We start from the raw sequence: 14,644 nt of genomic DNA on the forward strand, positions 1-14,644 counted from the left end.
ATACTGGTTTCATCGAATGGAAAGCCTGTTACCCTATTATTAATATTTACTGTGAGGGCGTCGAATATTTGGTCGAATTGTTAGACTGCACTATTTTGTTTATCACGCGAACCGGTAAATACAACGCACTATCTGTAGCTGCATTAAGAATTCAATGGCTATCCGCAACAATTCGCGACATGTTTAAGCAGGTATCGCTAATCGGGTCATGATTTTGCAAATATTATATTTAACCTTCATTTATTACTATATATGTTACTTACAGTACTTATAAATAATACTTGTATGAATTAAATTCAATGATTATCCATTATTTTCCATTACTATTTTTAAAGGGCCAAATATGACAAGATTCCTTAACTTGTCTAAAAACATGACCAGGTAAACTGGAACGTTTTTTTTTGCGACATAGCACCCATAACGCCAGAGAATAACCCATTTGAGAAGAAAGGCATTTGCATTTATTGTACGTTGACACTTTATTTGAGACGGTAATTAAACACATATGTAAAACTTTTTTGCGAATACCTAGTAAGCACCGCTTGTATTTAATTGTCCATGTAGTCTGGCCATAATAATTCGCGGAATCGCTTCTGAGGAATGTTATTCTGAATGATGTAAATAACGATCGATACTGCCCTCAGTGTTCATACCAGAATTCATACCAGAGTTTGTTTTTCACGTTAATGCGTAACGAGATTCAATTACGTGTTCGTACGTATTCAAATGATGTCTGTTTACTATTTCGAGTTGTATTATATTGAAACAAGTAGATTTTTTTTTTTTTATAACTCGGTTGTATATGTCGATTTCCAGCCTGTATATATCAGTGAAATATGATTCAGATTATGGTGGCAGATTATCTGGACATATTATTATTAATTTGTGAACAATTTGCCCACATTTATAATTTTAGACACCACAGTTTTCGTCAATTGTCAAAACTGGCCTAACCTAATAATTATCTACTGGTACTCACAGAGTCTGGTGAATGCCTGGTAAAAATCAAAATGTATTGACAATGTTTGAATAAATGTTTGACATTAATCTTAGACAAATATATTTATACATATTTCTGCAAGTATTTCAACTTGAAAGACTTCATCTTTATTTCGCTAAAATTGTTTTTGCTTTCACACTGGTATGGATCGGCGTGTGTGCTTATACGATATGTCTATGTCATACAGCAATAAAAGACATTTTCTTAAAAATATAAGAATTGTAAAAGTTAAATAAAGATCGATTTCGTCCCTCCAAGTCTAACTCTCTGTAAAAAGTGTTGTCACCATATCGATTCATGTGCATGTTTCTTGTTTGTTTAGTTATGCAACGTCAATAGCAAGCATAGTATGGGCGTATATCCTAACGAATGGGTAAACACATGTTATGTTTTATAGATATACTGGAGTAAGCATTTGCAAGGATATTACCCATCGAGACCTAGAAAGTACGTAATAGATCTCGTGATTTGCCTAAAGTACCTCACAAATACACGTTACAGAATAATGAAATAGCACCTGCAAACCTTAATAGACCATCAGTTTATTATCTAGTAATCTCTCTGAGGGCTGCCATCGTCAGTCCGGACACAAACTGTTTTAAGATGTCCAATATGTTACGGCGCGTATTACATAATTGTTTAATTAGACTCCCGAGTTAAAGAGTTGTGAAGCTGGACACACATCACTTAAATACACGTGACGCAATTCGACTTTTTTTTGTTTTATAAAAAAATATAATTAATTGTCAATTTAGCCTTTTTAACGTGATCGCGAAAACTAGCGTGACTGCGAAAGAAATCCCGACTGGACGCATCTGCAGGTGACCCCCTGCGTTGGGGGGGGGGGGAAACCGGAGCGGTGATTATGCTAATTAAAAGTTGTTGACTGGCATTGACAACGAATGAAAGTGCAGCTATATACGTCATATCTCATCTAAGTTAGTGTACGTGACCTTTCACTTCTGAGGTCCCGGCGATTTTGAAAGACCACTTGTATACATTGGACATTTAAATCGACTTTTTTCAGTAAACATGAATTAAAGTATCGCTTTCGCACTTAGAATGTTAAAGTATCCATCTCTTCGATCGAACTAATCAACATTTGAAAGGTAATGTTTAATTTCACACACCCACGCATAAATAATCAATGACACCATGAATAATTAATAGCAGTCAAATGCCCGCAGATGCGCCCAGTTGGGATTTTCTTATCGGTCGGGTTAGTTTTCGCGATCACGCTAAAAGGACTAAAAGAACAATGATTTATTTCTTTTTGTAAAACAAAAAAGAAGCCCAACTTTGCCAGTCACATTACAGTATTCTTCATTCGGCACTGTAATTCACCACTACTGCAGCATTGGAAGCGTTGAAACTAACTCCCAATATAAATTTACAAAACTTATTTTGTACTTTTTCTTTGTCAGCTTTGTCAGCATTCCCCACACACAACTACCATATAACAAAATTGGCAATATTTTACAGTCAAATACTTTGCATGCAAGATCAGGCTGCAGTCCCCCAACCCCATAATAGTTTTTGCCAAACAAAATAGTGCTTTATTAGCTCGCTCCGAGATATCTTTCTGTGTTTGAAACTATTTGTCCGAATTATGTCTAAATAATTATAGTTTGCTACAATTTCAATCTGTTTACCCCTCTGAAATAATTTTTCACTTTTTTTCAGACGACCCCCTTTCGGAAAACAATGATTTTTTATTTGTTCATATTAATATTCAGTCTCCATTTTGGACAATAATCCACTAAGTTATTAAGTAATCTTTGCAATCCAACAGGTGTGCTGCTGAACAACACCAAATCATCCGCATATAACAGATAAAAAAGTGTTAAAGTATTTATATACACAACTGATTCCCGTCCTTGTTGGAGGGCACTCTTAAGGTCATTTATATAAAAGCAAAACAGTAAAGGTGGTATAACAGAACCCTGCTGCAGCCCAACATTAATATGGAAAAATTCAGTAACTCCCTTTGGGTTTTTCACCGCAGCCTTAATATTTTGATACATAGAATAAAGTGATTTAAACAGTTTCCCCTTAATTCCAATCTTTGACAACTTATAAAATAATGAACAATGGTGTACTCTATCAAATGTCTTTTCATAGTCAATAAAGGCACAATAGAATCTAGCTCCAAGAGTATAAACATATTTTTCTACAAGGGTATAGAGAACAAAAATATTATTCAAAGTTGATTTACCTTTTTGAAATCCACTTTGTTCCACTTTTATCGATTTAATCAATTACTTAACCTGTCACTGAGAATACTTGTGTATACTTTCCTTTTAGTATTCAAAAGCATTATACTTCGATAGTTTGCCCGGTCATCCCTGCAACCCTTTTTGTACACTGGGGAAATTAATCCCCTACTCCACCCCTTGATCAAAAACTTTGTTAATATATAGACTGTACAACAGATCACAGATGTCTAAAGGTGCACATTTCCAAAACTCAGAAGGAATCCCATCTGGGCCAGGTGATTTATTAGCCTTCAATTTATCCAAATCTTCTTCACCTCTGTCATAGTAATTGGTTGGTTAAATTCTGCTAATTCCAAATCTACGACAGGTAAACTTATATCCTCTATATCTAAACCATTCATATAATCCTCGATTGATGCGTAAAAATCATCGTAATTTTCATTTTCTTCAAGAACCGGATTAAACAAATTAGTAAAGTAATGTGACCATTCCTCCATAGTAATATTTTCTGAGACATTAATTTTATGTTGCTTAATTTTCTGCTAAAATTCATGAGAGTTTTTCTGTTTGGACAGGTTAATTAGTTCATCCCTTCTGAGCTTTTGAAATTCTGCTTTTTTTCTCTTTAATGAGTTTTAGAGAGGATTGTTTAGATAGAAGATACTATTCAAGACTGTTCTGACTTTTTGTATGTCTGTAGTGATTAAGCGCTTTAGTGACTGCACGTTTTGTGACTAGACATTCTTTATCAAACCAAAAACTTCGAAAACATTCATTTGACACCATATCTTTTCCACAAAAATGAATAATATTAGCTAACCTAGTAGCTGCATCATTTATATTCCCTTCTATCACATTCCCATTAACCTCATGACTTAGATTTCTAATGCCCTCTGAATTAAAATTATTTCTATAAACATTTGCGTTTTTAGGATCACCATTTTAGTTTGTTCAGATTCCCAGTATTATGATGAACAGCATTGATAATACTATTTTCATGCTTGGAAGACAGCACCATGGTAAGTTCAAGTGATAGATGGTCTGATTCAATTATATTACCAATAGAAAAACTATCTGCGGTTAACGTTGTTAAAATATAGTCAACTACACTAGTGCCAGTCTATTCGAACCAGTGCACTCAACAATACCCTTCTCATAGTCTAGCTATAATGTAGTATTTTCCAGAGGGCGCAATACTAAAACTATGCCCTGGTTTTGTGAAACATTCTGTCGGTGGTGGCGCTTGAAGGAAAGCGATATATTAAATCACTATAAATTGAAAATTGTGTGGAGTCCGGTCAAACTCCGATGGCAGCCATGTTTGTTTTTATTATTAGAGGACGCCTACGCGCGTAATCATTCCAAATTTGCATTTCCTAATATGGTAGGATGAAAATACCTCGTAAAATACCGCAAAATTACGGCACGCTGTAACTAATGGCGTTACGGTGACATATGTCCAGTCCAGTCGTCATATGACGTGAAAACAAACGAAATTGGGTAATTTCAGTTCACATGCTATTGCCAAATTCGTGTTTGCCATGAAATGAGGTTACGTGTCAAACGTCACGGGTGGAAGGGCACACCAAATAGAAGTGGAATTGCAAATCAAACAGCAAAGTGGAAACAAAAAGTGGAAAAATCGATTGTAAACATAAATTTAAAATTTAAAACATAAAAAAACAAAGCGGAAGTGAAAATCCACTTTGAAAAACAAACTGGAAGTACAAATCAAAAAGCAGATGGAAATGCAATTATAAACATATTTCAGACTTCAAAGTGGAATTTAAAAATTTATTGAATATGAAAATGAAAATGTAAATATATTTTTAAAGAATGTGTAGTTTTAATAAGATGCCGTACCTTGGCATATCATTGCAAACTAACTTCGTTTAGGTAAGCATCATGAAAAGGTAACCACTCAATCAAAAACAATAAATTAACAGATGGACCTCCCAGCACTTTACCACACCTTAATCTTACATTCAGTAGCCTAGCATATATCGCGCACGATTTGGAAGTAAACAAAACATTTTCTAACGCCAGTGTTTTTGTGTGTGGCTACTGATCTTTCTTTCTAGCCAACATACTAGAGAGGATAGTGAAACTGTACAGCCTAAATAAGTGTTATTGATTCAATGCTGTTTCGATACATCACAATTTACACACATGTGCGTTCCAAGTATATTTTACGACGCCATGTTTTCTATTAGGTAAGTATGGTGCTAAAACAATGACAGGTAATTAATGTGTTGACTTTGCATACACCATCGAATTGGAAGACGTAGACTAATGAGAAACAGTTAAGTGAATCCATAGAAGTCAGAACTGAGCACTTTGTAACACAATCATAGCACACTGCCGAAGGGTTTTTTCCGCTTTCCAATGTGACATTGCTTGGCGCAGCTGCTATTGTTTTCATGATTAAAAAACAATGCAAAGTTAAAGATTATCACTTGACGGATGTTATTAAGAAAACGAAAATCTGACCAAACTGTGATTTAGATTTAATTTGGTATTGGCTCTAAATAGCATTAGCTAACTACTAAGCGAAATCAACAGATAACTGAAGTAAACTGATTTAAAGCGGGGGAGTCGTCACCTGCGCATGCGTCAGATGGCCATCGCGTGTCATTGTTTACAACCAAGCGTCTACCCATGAGCCTTTGCGTTTTTCGCGTGTGTTGTTATCATCGCTTTGAACACTTTGGTGACGACCCTCCCGCTTTAACTGTATATCTCACAGACTAAATTGAATTACACACGGCAATGTGTTAAGTAACACACACACCACGCACCTATAGAACGCAAATATATAAAAGTCAGACATTTAGACTACCCAACTGCATAGTGATAAAGTTGGAAGCCGGCTCATATTTTTTTAGAAAGTCGGTCATAAATCGTGTGATAAATGATTTAATATGTACAATAGTAGTGTTGTTATAAAAAAAGACATTATTTTGTGTGTTGCAGTAGCATATTTCGGTGAGTAATTAGCCTAAAATTGCCAAGATCAATTCCATAAAACAGGGAAAAATATGCAATTTTTCACTTTTATTTACTTTATTATATTTACTTAACTGCACTTATATATGTGGTGTTCTTGAAGCTTCTTTTGATGGAACAAATGTAGCATCAGTTTTCGAAGATGTGAGTAGGCTGCGTCTAAGGTCAGACTAAAGATTATGACTTTACGCTTGTTTAGTCTTCAAAACTACATGTACACTAATGTTGTGTGACAGGAAACGTAATAATGTGGGTAATTTAACTTGGACTTTACTGGGACACATTGACGCATTATACCGGGTGAAGACCATAGCATATTAATGCAAATACCCTTAGGGTAGTTAAGCGTCATATGAGTGTGACTGCACTCAATCGAAAACAAGGAATTGTCACCATCAACAGATGGTCTTTACCTGCCAGCACTTTGTCACACCCGAATCTTTCATTTATTATATTTGCTTCTCCCGTACACGATTAGAAGGTAAGCAAAATATATTTCTACTCATTGTAACTGATCTTTATTTCTAACTTAAGAGATGCTTGTGAGAATATATTATTCTAATAATATAAAAAACAACTAAATACGAAGATAGGGAAATTTAAATTGGTTTATTATATACAAACATGGAGCCATATTTCCATTGTAACTTAAAATATTATTTAGTGTGTGGTTTTTTTACTGTATGTTTTAGAACACAATACCAAACATTGCGGTTTGCATGTCATTTACCTGGATCTCAGTTGTAGAAATAATTGTTGCATTTTTCGCCACTTTTCAAAAGCCTGATTTTTAAAAATGATTCTGGATATCTAAAATTACACGATCAGTAAAGCTGTTAAGTTTGTATCAAACTTTGTCCCAAGCATACATACAATTTGATATATCCGCCATTAGAACTGATGACAGTTTTAAAGCAATACACAGACATTAAAAAGAAGCTTATACAGTTTGTAATTTACTGCAAAGTAATTGAATATTGGCTAGTTTCATTTACGAGTAGGCTTCTACGCTGAGCAAATATTTGTTCTCGGGAACAGTATCTACAGTATTATTACGGCCATTACATAACAATGTTTACTAAAAATTTTAAAAATAGCTTCTGCAGAATTCAAAATATAAAAAACAAACATTTTATTAGGTAATACATTATTCATGGTCATTTGCATATGTATTAACTTTGCTATTTTGTATTCATTTATTCAACGGAAGAACGATGGGAAGATTACTCAGATACCTTGTGTTCTACGTGACAATAATGACAACACGAAATACAATCAGTGTACAACTAAATCAAGGTATTTGTCAACGCCCCTTTTTTTTCATTGCTTGAGAGTTCGGTTGTACATGTGTGTTTTTTCATGTTATATGAAAAACAAGCCTGTTCGTCAGAATTATTGTACGCCTGACATGTAATAAAACGCAACGTAATAAAAACCATTAATTTTTAGATTTTTAAATGTACATAACTTTTTTTCTACAAATTGAGACTGTACTTTACAATATATCAAAGTGAATACCGTCTAATTCTTCTAATACACATAATAAAGTGTGTTTTTTTTAAATAAGGGACTGACGCCGAAAAACGCGTCTGCGCATTCTCCTACTTTCTCTTTTCCTCATAAACCAGCAATCTGAAGGCTTGCTCAGAGCATACCCAGTTCTGGAATATAGCACATAATTCCTAAAATGCCGACACAGTCCTTTAAGTCTCAATCATCAAAATCATGGCTAAGTGAAAAGTGTATATACAGTTTATCTGTTGGATGGTCACGTTTGATACATGTTGACTGTGTTTCAGAAGATTTCGAATGTTGTCAATTACAGGGTCGCCGTGTTTCATTTCGAACTGGGAGATGTTCGTGTGTTCCTCTAATAATCCACAAACTAAAGAAGAATGTAAACAGAAGAATTGTTGCTGGGACGAGGATGGGCAATTTTGTTATCACAAAAGATCAACTGGTATTCATTTCACAGATTTTACGCTCGTAATCGTACCATTTATTGAATTCGCATTTCCTAATATGATAGGATGAAAATACCCAGTGCAATACCGCAAAATTACGGTACGCTGTAACTTATGGCGTTACGGTGACATATGTATATTGTATATGTGAGTAATTGACGGTATAGGGGTTCTGCATACTAATGTCTCTGTGGTCGATGAATTTAGCTGCAACCAAGTAGCCTCCTGGTCCATACAAGCAATGATATGTCACCGGAGATCCGATGCCCAGAGTTTCTAAGGACCCCCTAAGCTGGTGGTTGATATGATACTACCCTGTTCAACATGCAATCAAATTCCACCTATTGAATGTATGCCATTGACAAAAAAATTAAATCATAGTCAGAAACGAAACGAACCCAAAAGTGCGTAGTAAGACACAGAAACGAGTTCGCAAGTTAGTACGCTGAGCCTAGATAAAGATTTAGTTAAATGAATGACAATTGAGAGGTATTATTTTTCTGAAACGATATTAAAATCATCAAAAACGGGATACTTCTATGGAATACTGCAGGAATAAATAAATACTTAGAAGAAAGTTTGGAATGTAAGTTTTGAACAGTTTTAGCAACTCAAAGTTCCTTTATTTAATGACGCATTCAATATTGTGGTCATAAGTTGATCCTGTTTTGGATTTACTAGTAATCAATTGGAATCGGAGATTTAATACTTAGAAGAGTGTGTCCATCTGGGAAAAGAGGGAAGAAAAACACAAAATTTGAAGCAAGTTTGAACAAAACCAATATATATATGCTGCAAATGTAGTACCCCTTGTTACATTGTTTAGGAAAGTTTCAAAAACTAGCCCAGCACAGTACAGTTTCCTGAGGATTTTCGACCGTTGTTTTAAACTGTGGGGATTTCAATGGTTTCAGGCGGCGAAAATGCCCAGATGTTCGCTCTCGAAATAGGTTTAAATCGAACATTTGTGGAAATTTATTTAGGTAATTTCGGCATAATTTGACACTAATCCTTGAAACAACAGTACACTAACACTACGATAAGGACTTTCCGTTTTTGACATTGTGAATATTTTCGTTTTTATGCAGAAAAATACAGTATTTTTACCAAGTAAAATCATATTTATTAGAGTTATTGTTCATACATGAGTTGTTGAACACACTACATAGTTTGTAATTTAGTTCAGCTTCTTGCAGTCATAATTCAAGAAAAAAAGGCAAAAAATATAGAGAATATAGCAAATTATCTGTCTTCTGTAATATTCTTAAATAATCGGTAATTATGAAAATTATATAGGAAATACATTTTGTTATGAGTTATTCTTAATATAAATTTCTAAATTATCTTGTTAAAATCATTTTTCTTCAGGATTTTTTCTCCTCAAAAACGAAAGGATTTCACAATGTGTATCTTCCATGTCATCAGTAATAACCCAACAAGTAAATGCAACTATTACAAACATACTTTTGTTTATGAATAGTAGTAATATTTTCCTCGTCATTCGCTCACACATTCCCTTAGATATCTACAACATAGCGTTGAACAGTTACATCGGAAGATGTTACGCTGCTAACTGCTGGGCCCTGAATGACGGTCGAATCCCAACGTACGAGTCGAACGAATCCAATCGTACGATCTACAGCGCAGACATGGCCACTGTATTGACCTTACCGTACATATCATCAACACAAGATTTACAGACACGCAATATGTCAAACAATTGGAACTCAAAGCAATGCAAGCTCAATCGTTACCAAAATGTGACAGAAATCGTTGATGTAAAGGATTTAATACCCATTGCCGAAATCTGGTTTGGTAAAATGGTTTTCATTGACAGTGTAAGATTACTGACGAGGAGAGAAGACCGTAAGTATTACGTAACAGATTACCTGTATCGTAGTCTGTAGCAGCTCATTAATCCAAGGGAATACTGTAGGAATTATAAATAGACCACATTTCCAGAATGTTATGCGTTTGCCATGTCAAATTAAGTATACATTTTGACCGCTGTTTTCAAATAATTGAATAGGGTATCACAAGAAACTCATTTTTTATATATGTTTAGGATCCCACAATTTTGTAACAATGTGACTGTAACGAGTGAATTGTTTCTATTGTCCTAGTGTCTCGACTGGTCGGACTTATTATAATGTTTTCATTTGGAGATTATACAACGGCACATTATCAAATTCCATGCGGTGAAATTCTACTGTTTGAGGATATAAACAGAGGTTATGGAGATACTATGAATATCGACCCAGCTGGAAAAGATCTTGTGTGGCTACATTTCTTCTGTCAACTTCCGTCCTATCCCGGTGTCGTATACACAGGTGGACTTAACATCATGATGGTTTCTATGCTCGAGTGTTTCGATGTTCACATTTACGAGGTTGAAGCTTACACCACGTACGGTTAGTTTTTTTTCTTGTACGACAGACTAATGAATGATTCCAAAACAGAATGCCATGATAGTTTAGTTATCCAGTATACAGGTTGTCTGCTATTTTAAAGTAAACTCAAAGCGCGGTGGTCGTCGCGCAGCGCGTGTTCGAATTTCGTGTAAACAAACAATGTATTTTACACGCGTTGTATACGTCGCTATGGGTCCCATATCGAACAGGATGCAACGCGACGACCACCGCCCTTTAATATAACAAATAACAACACCACTAACAACGCATGGATACTTTTTTTTTACCGTGATAGTAATTTCTTTCTTCTCTGTCAGCGATAGTTATTTTCATTTTTGTTTGTTATTAGGCGGTGTTGATGAATGTTATTGGGATGAATATGGTGTTGATTATAGGGGAAACGTAACGTCAGCGCATGGGTATGATTGTTTTGATTGGTCCGACGTGTTTGAAACACCCGACGAACAAAATGGACTGACCCAAAACTACTGTCGATATACACAGTACACAGGAGAAGTGGTGTGTGCGATTACGGCAGATTACCTTGTTCCGTGTTATGTTGGTGAGCCAGGGGAAAATTGCTGTAAGTTAGAAATGATTTCTTAGTTTTTTTGCCTATAATTGTTATACGTGTCTCTGTGGTTATTTGTTAGGTGCACTTTGAATTAAACACAACCTGGCATCACAAATACAAACTATGCATACTTGCAACAATTCCTGTAATGGGGGTAATTAATGTTAAATGCTAGTGTCAAGCAGTATCTGTGAAGCTGATCCCGTGCTTTCTCACGTGAATATTTGGTGATATGATTCACGTGTGACGTGGCTGTAAGTTTGTTGTAGCGCTCTCTTGAAATATAGTTTTATACAATTTTTCGTAGCAACGTTGCGTCAACATTCTAAGCCAAGTAATTACCTCCCCTGTTTAACTTTCTTCGCTACCCTTTGTAATTTTCTATTGCACTACTTATCTGCTGAGTTCGTGTTTCTGGAGGTTATAATTTTAGCCATCTGAGCAGGATACTTTAATCCTGATTATTTGTTGTAACTCTTGTCCAAGGTGAGCTCCCTACTTTGCCAAAGGACTTCTGTTGTCCCGCAAAAGCTACAAGTTACAAATGACATTGAACGCCTCTCATATTAATGGTAAAGTCTCTTAACAAAATTTGACTGCACTTTTAAACCCCACAAAAAACGATGTTGCAGGCACGCTATCAATTAACTGATATAGCGTCCGATCTGAAATGACTGGTCCATGATGATCATACGAACAAGAATATGCCTGGTATTCCATATTAAATTTATGATAACTCAACACCTGAACCTGTTTGTCAAAAATCTTACATGGTACACGCAACCACTGGAGCTCGAGTTCTTCTAAACATTTGGATTGTTTAGGTCTAAAAAAAGAGATCTTCCTACAGACTCCGAATTATTGGCTTCGTGCCCGGTTTTTAATCTGTACTTTGCACGGCGAGTCGTCATTTTCAAGAACATTCATCTACTTAGCTCTTTTTTGTGGTAGCCCCTTTCTCAAAGTGCGTAAATAGATATTTTCACATCTGACAGTACCTTTTCACCAAACGTATTTAAAACAAGTGCTATGTGAAGCACAAAACGAAAGCGAGTCTTGCTACCAAACCTAAATACCCATATAAGTACCTAAGCAAATGAATGCACTAATTAATGAAAGGCCAAATTGTAGTAAGCGAACACGCAAAATGGATAATCGCTTAGTGACTAACAATTGTGAGAATGGTGACATTTGTCTTGCTTAGATTTGATAAACAACCTACAGTGTACAATATATACGCTGTTCATTTTTTGGGTAAATAATTTTAATCATACGAAATGATTCCTGAATGATTCGATTAATTATTTTCAAACGTTGTTGACATAGAATTTGATAACATGTTAAATCAAAAACATGACTTAACATTAATTTTACACAATAATTTGATTGTATTGTTAATGTTTACAGACTTCCCCAAAGTACACCTATGTGAAAGAAATCCTTGCCATAACAACGGAATATGTGTACCTATATTCGAAAGTTATACCTGCGTCTGTGAGATAGGGTTTACGGGGGAAAGGTGTGAAGCAGGTAATATTAAATAATACAGTTTTAAATAACATTTTCAGTTTTATTTGTAAATGGCAGACAAGAAGTAGAAAACCATGAGACTTGTATTTCCATTCTCTTCCCGCATTCGCTGTTACCACATTCATGGTTAAATATATCAGAACGTCACGTGGTCACATCATTCTTAACGAGATCTCGGCAGTCACTTGGAGATCAGGGATGTAGCTATCATGCATTTTCATTGATTTTCTCCAGTTGTTGGGTTCAACGTACCTGGACGATTCAGTTATAAGGAAGCGAAGCATGTCTGCCAGCAACACAATGCCCACTTAGCGTCCTATGAAGATGTTCGAATGGCACAATTGTACCATGTCAACAGTGACGGGTTTTACCGGAACGAAGGTAGATCCCAGAGGCGAACATCCAGTCATTTCTTGACTCTCGATGAGAAGATAAAGTACGCAACCCATTGGATCGTTGCAAGGACTGGAACTACCGGAAATCGTGTGGGGGCCATGTGCGCTCGTACGTCAGGTACTGCCTCACTGCATTATGTTCATGGTTTTATCGCTTAGATTGGACATCGTTCTCCCGTGTTAAGTATCAATTTTTATACCTGTTTTTACCGTGTGTTTATATTCAATCGTGTAGCCTCTAGCTGCCCAGCGCAGTATTTTCCCCTTGGTGTGATGGATGGACGCATTCTGGGATATCAAATGGAAAGCAGTAGCGACTTTTTGGACACTTATGATGAAGAGGTGTGTTCACAACTTGACATCGTATTTATTCTTACTGACATATAGTTCCCGTCAACAATTTAGTGTATTTGACATTGTCTAATTTGAATATTACTGGGAATTTCTTCCAACATGAGTACGCATTTTTAGTTGTACCGGGCACCAAAATAGGTGTTTCGGAAACGGTGAATTAAACAGAAACGTTCTGGTGTATCTATTTGTCAATGACAATGGGAACCACTCCGCCAGTCACGGCGGGGAGTAAAAAACTATATTCTGAGTTTTAAATAAATGCCCACAGGGAATTAATAAGCTGCCGATTCCCTGCGATGAGTGCTTAATTTGGAAAGAATCGATTAAATAGACAAACCTTCAATGGTGAATACGTTTCATTATAAATGGAAGGGAAACTACCCGACGAACAATCGACCAATGACAACGCAGCACATTCAACTCTGAACAGCGCCGTATATGGGATATAGATAGGATAGGCAATTGGGCAAATTATTCAGGGAAAAATAAAATGTCTTTATTCCAAGGTTGAGATGTCAGTAATCTGATTGATCCTACCAATGAATCGAAATGCTAGTCATAGTTCATATTACTTGTCCAATTGCATTTATCTGATATAAACTTGCAGTTATAAATGTTGAATTGCCAATTTGTGACCCCGGGCACAAAAACTAGAACACCTATGGCATGTATGGGTCATCTCAACGACATTTTAATGGTGTATTTCCAATGTCAGTTGAGTTCAATAGTTTTGTCCACATTAACAAATGCGTTGGTGATTTGAAATCAATATGCAAATGTTTGTTACTATTATATTTTGTCTCACAGAAACTAGAAATAGACTCTTCCGTGAGCCAAAAAAGGTATGTCATAGTTCACCCGTTTTTATACGAAACTATACATGACGTTTGGATTGGATTACCAGAACCTCAACCAACTTTACGAGTGGATCTTGTTGAATCAACAACAATAACGGCAATAACTCTGACAGTAGTAGAAGGCACATACGATGGTCTGCCTGTTAAATGGCTGTCGCGATATTTCAAACTGTTATATTACGACAAACAATTGGACACACACATGGAAGTGGAAGATGGGCGTGGCAATACTAAGGTAAGGTACATTTCAATGAAACTAATCATATTGACAAGTGTACATTTACATATATTACATGTATTTAATTTATATAAAATCTTTATATAGATATATAACACA

The sequence above is a fragment of the Saccoglossus kowalevskii genome, chromosome 16 (assembly GCF_978046115.1).
Source record: "Saccoglossus kowalevskii chromosome 16, keSacKowa6.1, whole genome shotgun sequence".
NCBI lineage: Eukaryota > Metazoa > Hemichordata > Enteropneusta > Harrimaniidae > Saccoglossus > Saccoglossus kowalevskii.